Below are 6,857 nucleotides of genomic sequence, written 5' to 3'. Positions count from 1 at the left end.
AAAACCCAGTTGCCCTTTTCCAAAAGAAAAGCCCATGCTTGTGTTTCTTTTGGCTCTGGAGCTGCATGCAGAAATGCGTAGGGTTGTCACACACCAGGGACCAGTTAGAAGTAATTGATAATGCACCGGAGTATTAACGATGCTTGAGAAATGAGACCATCACAATCTTCAAGCAAAACTCAATTCCGAGTTTTCCTGCCAAGGTGATCTTTTCTTTGTCCACTACTTCAGAAGAAGAGCAAGTGTTGAGAGGAGCTGGCAATCAGAGCTCCATTCATCTCCTCAGACTTGGGCTTTGTCCACGCTGGCCTTTGTCCAGTTTGAAGTACCTTTGGAACCAGCACGTCTCCTCTGCATCCTTCTGCCCCAAACCAAAACATCCTCTAAAAAAGTCACAACGCAATCAAGTTGTTAAGTGTCTACGAAGTTTAATTTACACCAATGTAAGATAAGAAGTAAGTCAGCTGTTCTATTCGTCTTGCCTAAAATCAGAAAGGAGGGTTTAAAGCTTCGAAATCTTGCATTTCACGGCAACATCCAGTAGCCACCTGATGATCTGGACAGCCTTCTAATGGCATCCCTACCTGGGCCCGCCATGCCCTCCCGAGCAAGGACCAGAGCTACCAGTGCTGTTGGCTGGGACGTGCTCCTCAGTGCAGTATTAGCTCACAGATGTAGCTTCTGAGAGGAGTACTCCAAGTTCCAAGAGGTGGGTAGAATACCTGATGAGGAGTACTGTCACAAAAGGTTGTTGAGGAAATAAACTTATAGCTAGCCTATCTGTTTCACAGGCAGCACTGAAAAATCAAAATCAATTACTCCAGAATTTTGGGGCCCGAGTTCATCTCTAGCTGACATGACGTGCTAAGAAGCCTACAATACTCAAAAGAGAAATCTAGCCATTAATATCTGACTACAGCTTCTTGATACGGCAAATGATATGCTGACATTTACATTTTCACCCAAAAATTGTGAAACGCACATAATGCATCACATTACCTCAATAATGCTGCAACTTTTATGCAGCTAGGAAAGTATATTTATAGTGTTCAAATTATAGCGTATCATGTTTTATAGCATCAAGTGTTTTGTCATCAACATGATCATTTCAAGTTTTCTCAAGCTGACTGAGAAATTTCCAGAATTAAGTAACATAGAAAGAGAGCAGATAGTGTCCATGGACTAATCTATCCTTAATCCCCAAATTTTTATTGTGTGAGTCTCGGTGCAGGTTGCCAGGAGCTCAAGTGCTACACAGGGTTTTCAGAGAAAAGTAATGGTAATTCACCTTTAATATGGGCGTATAGCTCCCAGAAGCAACAGGCTTCAGCATATAAAATGACCCAAAGCACAGACTGCGGAGATAAAAAATCCGTATCAAAGAGGAATTTTGCTGCATTTCTGTTTCGAAACAGTACGCTGCATTTGGAAGTCATAGCGTTGACTTCCTTGGGTCCATAATTTATATGAATTAGATTTCCTGAGCTGCTTTGATTTTTTTTTTTAAGTACCATTTTCAAACCTTTTGAGAAGGCCATATTTATGAAATACTGAGCTGTACTATAGGATCCAGGCACAAGGCCAAGGACTTGCTCGGTTTTCCTCCTCTGCTATCCCATGCATGTTTATACTGACCTGTTGGGAAATGTATAGTGATATTTATTGCTATATGACAATAGAGGGTAACTTTTCTCATACGGTTAATCCAAAACGACTTTTCTGTAATTTTTAACAACACAGTGTATGCGTGTGCATCTGTATTTGCATATTTAATTAAATTACTAGAAAATTCTTGCCCTTGATTTGGGATACGTAGCAAACATGTCTGAATAATAGAAGAAATAATAGTATCATTACATTAGCTTTATTAGGCTTTTCAGATTTAAAGATGTAAATAGATTATGATTTTATTATTTATTTCTCTTTAATTGAGAAATATTTGGAAGTGTGCAGAGACTGAATCGAATTTTCATTACGTACCTGGTCAGGGACCGGGCTAAATGATTCTTTAAGCAGTTTGGAAAAAAAATGCTCATTGAAGACTTGTTAAGTCGTGTGAGAATATGCATTAAATGCTTATCTCTCCTGTGGGTATGTAGGTATCAGCTACTTGGTTTACTGTGTGAGGTTTAATGCTTTTCTTCTAATTTCTAATGAACTTTACCACCAGACTACTTGATCATGACTAAGCCTATGAACAATGCAAATGGAATTGCCCCCTGATGGTGAGGAATGGGGCCCAGATGGCCCTTAAAAGGTGATAATTAGGAAATATAGCATATCTGAGTAGCTAGAAAGAGAGAAATTTGTTGAAGACAGTCAATCTGTTTGAAGCAATGGTCTTTCCCTTAATTATATAGATTTTCATTTAAGGCTGCTTTAAAGTAAATTTTCCCAGAAAAATTTATTTGCAACTGGAAACTAGAAACCACTGATTCTGCTTCTCCCTGTTTTAAATTCTCTGTGGAACCCTTTCGTCTCATGTTGTCTTCAAAATATGAGTGACAGGCTGACTGTGTATGTTGTGGCAGTATTTTGGGTTGTAGGTATTCTTCCGCTGCAAAATGGCAACAAAATGAGAAGCACCAGATATAGATACTGGTATGTTGTAAAACGTATGTATTACCAGAAGTCAACTGTAAACTCTACTGGATGAGGATTTGCTTGCTTCTAGAAAGATTTGTCACTGTTTTGAGAGTTTCATTGCCTTTTGGGGGCTTCATAAAGATCAGACTTTTATTTCTCTATTTAACTTTAGAACTTTATTAAAACACTGCAATTTGGAAATATAGTGTTGCTTTATATTATAGCTCAGATGCTAATGAAAGAGTACCACAGGTCGTTTAAGGCTTTCCATTCTAGCTCTCCTTTTACAGCTGCCTTATGAAACGAGGTTTTATGTTGGTTGTATTTGCTGTGTTGTGAGAAAAATGTCAGTGGGGAAGGGACATCCATATTGCCAGCTTCTGGGAGGATATTATGGGGAAAAGAGAAAACTTACTGGTAAATCCACTACTAATAATTTTGTAAATTCGGTAAACTCTGTACCTGAGAGTGATGTGACTCAAGCACATACCGTAATTTCAGAGAACAGGTAGATAGATATACAGGTAGAGACATATCACAGGTAGATGCATATCAAGTATTCATGTTTTGAACATGAAATCTTGACTTGAATTCAAGTGTCAAATGCAAGCCTGTGACAAGTATTTAAAAGTAAAATCTGTTGGGATGGCCTGCTTGCCTGAAGCTTACGTTTGACTCACCATGTCAGAAATAATTCTCCAAAACAGAGGCGTATCGTGCAGACTGTGTTTTGTTGCTGTGGGAGAGGACAGACTTGCTGACGAAGTAGGGGAGGTCCTCCAGGAAGATTATTTTGTCCCTTAAAATACTTAATTCTGTCTCATATTCTGTCCCTTAGGAAATGGTACCATGTTCTGACCCTGTCACGTTGAAATGGAAATATAGGGCTCAGCAGTCACTGTATTGCCGGGGCCCAAAAGTGCCCTGATCATCATCACCTATGTTAACCTCCACCTTATGTTACGTATTGTCCTCTGTTTCTAAATGCCTTTCCTCAGCTTCTTGTTGGCTGAATTGGGATCATCAAAAGGTCAAGCTTCTAGATCTTTAAATGTCAGTGCATTACTGGTTTCTCTTCTGCTGGAGCATCCTCTTCTTACAAGGAACCAAAAACCAGTGCTAAAGGAAAGCCAGCCTACTGAGTGGGAAGCTACAGGAAAAAATATTTTTTCCACAATTTCTTTTGATTTTCTTTCTTCCAAGTGTAAGGTACTCCAATGCATAGGATGATACCTATATTGGGTTATCACTTCTACGTCTAGAAGTCTTACTGCAGTAAGCAAAAATATTTCCAAGATTTTGAATACGCTTGTAACACCTTGTTTGATGATACAGATAATATTAAACGGTAGTATTAATATGAAGTGTAATTAAAAAATAGTCTTTGTTGTCAGTTTGCTATAGGTTAATCTGACATTGTTATACTACATCCATAAATTGTTCCTCAGACTGATAGCGGTTTGAGCTGCCAGATATTTTTTTTTTAATTCAGAGTTTTGAAGCATGCAAACAAAGTTCGTGAAAGTATTTCACAATTTTTAGGAGAGTTTTAAAACTATTAGAGATTATGTAGAAAATAATGTAAGTTGTTAAGAATAGCTCTGGCTGGCAGTATTTAAATTCAAATTAATACAGGTTTAGGAGACATGTGACTGCTGAAGTAGCAAAAAAGTACCAGCTGTAAGTGTGTGTGTGGGGGGGAAATAGTAAATAAACACAGCAGATTTTGTCCTCCCCACCTCACACATCACAGCATACTGTAAATAAAAGTATAACTTCAGCAAGGCCTGTGGGATTCACCACGTGCCTGACCCAGGAGGTCTGGATACGGACCCCACCGACGGGAGTCCACGTCTACAGCCAGATCCAGCGTGTGAGTGAGAGCCGTCGTGGTGAGAATTACCCCCGGCCCTCACATAATTTAGACGATTTTCTGAGTGCTGCAATAGCACCGCACATTTAGATAAAAGCAGTTTAGCAAACACATAAAAGAGGGTGTGCTTCTTTATCCCGATCATGAGTTTTCCACACGCTCAGCTTTACGCCCATCCTAAGCAACCAGCATATCCAAATGGATGGAGTTAAACGTGTGTAAACGGAAAGCAAAGGAGACAGGCGGTTGACGTCTGCATGTCAGAAGCTGGTTGCCTGTTTATCAGTTCCAGAGGCGACTTTCCATTTGACAAGTCATGTGCGTGTCTTCCAGGAGGCTCCCACCTTTCCTTCCTTCTGTGCGCCTGTGCTCCCTGCTCCGGGCGGCTGTGCCCCCTTCCCTGGCGTAAGGGAAGGCTTTGCTGCCACCCCGTTACATCTCCCAAGTCTCCCGAGTGCTGCATTTCTTTTTGTTCTGGCTGTCGTAAGCCAAATAAGCAAATCTCATCTGCTAGGCATGATTGCACTGCTTCCCAGCGTTTCTGTAGGGTCAAGATTTTGGGTTCCCTTCTGCTTTGAATGGAATAGCTGGGTTTATTCCGCTGCTCTTTCGCAGTTGGTTTAAAAAAAAGAGAGACTCTTCCTGTCATTAATGTTGTTTGTTATTCAAAAAGAGTCTCTCTATCTATCCCAGCCTACCAAAAACCTTCCAGAACATTCCCTGTTCTGTCATTTTACAAGTAATTTATTGCAAGTTTCATTTTAGATGGCAGGAAGGCGAAGACAGAGGTGGAGGGTTACTGCATGGCACTCTGATGCGATTCACTGTGCTTGTTCTGTTTATTATAATTGATTGGGAATGGTTAAAGTACTCAACAGCTGCCCGCTATACTGTGCTGATATTTATATGGTACTTTTATATTCTGTCTGAAACCGTAAGCACAAAGGGTTTCTAAAGAATTAATATAAAACTTGCTTGTAAAATTCCAAGGTTTATAGCACGATTCCTTCAGTGCAGACCTGTTTGGTTTATGTGGGTGGATGCTACTTAACTCTGCGCAATCCTTTTCCGTGCTTCTGTTTCTTACACAGAAAAACTCCAGGTTTCGAACAGTTTAAAACCTTTTGTCTTACTGAGACAAGCCTACCGTCTTTTTGTAAGGAAGTTATTTTGGAAGCAGGTGACACGTATACATGCAAGATTAATGTGGCGTAGATATCCTGAAGTACTTTAAATCACTTGGGTAACCAGTGGCCACTTTTCCCTAGCACTTGAAACCTTTTGTTTAGAATTAACTCTTTAGTAGCTTGCTTTTTTTCCCTTTCAAACAGACAGCCTAAGGCTTGATCCAGGAGATGATGCCAGTGCAAACTGGCTCAGGACCATCTTTCCCCTTTATCCAGCAACCACACTTGCCATGAGGGGGGCCTCTTCTGATACTTTCTCCAAAGCTGCATTTATGGTTTCAGGTGTTTTACACCCAACCCTGGGTCTGTGGCTAACCTTTATCTCCTCGTGAGCCTGTGACCATCGGAAGGCTTCGTACCAGCTCCATCCAACCGCGTTGGCCTGTCATCAAAGGGGCACTATAACCTGGGGGAAAACCTGCAGCTCTTTCTAGGTGTTGGCAAACCTGAATGTCTCAAACACATCCTCTGGAGCGTCTCCCACTACCACGGTGGTCACTTAGAATCATAGAATCATCATAGAATCATTGAGGTTGGAAAAGACCTCTAAGATCATCGAGTCCAACCGTCAACCCAACACCACCATGCCCACTAAACCATGTCCCTAAGTGCCTCATCTACACGTCTTTTAAATACCTCCAGGGATGGGGACTCCACCACTTCCCTGGGCAGCCTGTTCCAATGTTTCACCACTCTTTCAGTAAAGAAATTTTTCCTTACATCCAATCTAAACCTCCCCTGGCGCAACTTGAGGCCATTTCCTCTCGTCCTATCGCTTGTTACTTCGGAGAAAAGACCAACACCCACCTCGCTACAACCTCCTGTCAGGTAGTTGTAGAGAGCGATGAGGATGTTTACAGAATTCTTAAAAGGCTTCCAGCTCAGTAATTTGCTCCTTTCACTCAAAACAGCTTAAGTTTACCAGCCACTGTCAGTGAGCGGTCAGGGCAAGATTAAACCAAAGTCCAATTGTCCTCAGAAAACTGAGCTAAAGCACATTTTTGAAATGCCAGGTACTAACAATTGGTCACGTCAACTGCTCTGGTCGTTACCAACATTAATGTAAACACATCCAGCATGTAATAATTCTCACATGAACTTGCAAATTTTAAATAGCTTGGTTTGTTTACTACAGAATGAACACATTATAATTATTATAATTATGCTCTTCTAAAGCTACCTGTCCTCATGGTCTCTGCTTTCCGTTACTA

This window comes from Aptenodytes forsteri, unplaced genomic scaffold (assembly GCF_000699145.1).
Source record: "Aptenodytes forsteri isolate BGI_AS27 unplaced genomic scaffold, ASM69914v1 Scaffold123, whole genome shotgun sequence".
NCBI lineage: Eukaryota > Metazoa > Chordata > Aves > Sphenisciformes > Spheniscidae > Aptenodytes > Aptenodytes forsteri.
The sequence above is the reverse complement of the archived record's forward strand: the minus strand, read 5'-3'. Positions refer to the sequence as shown.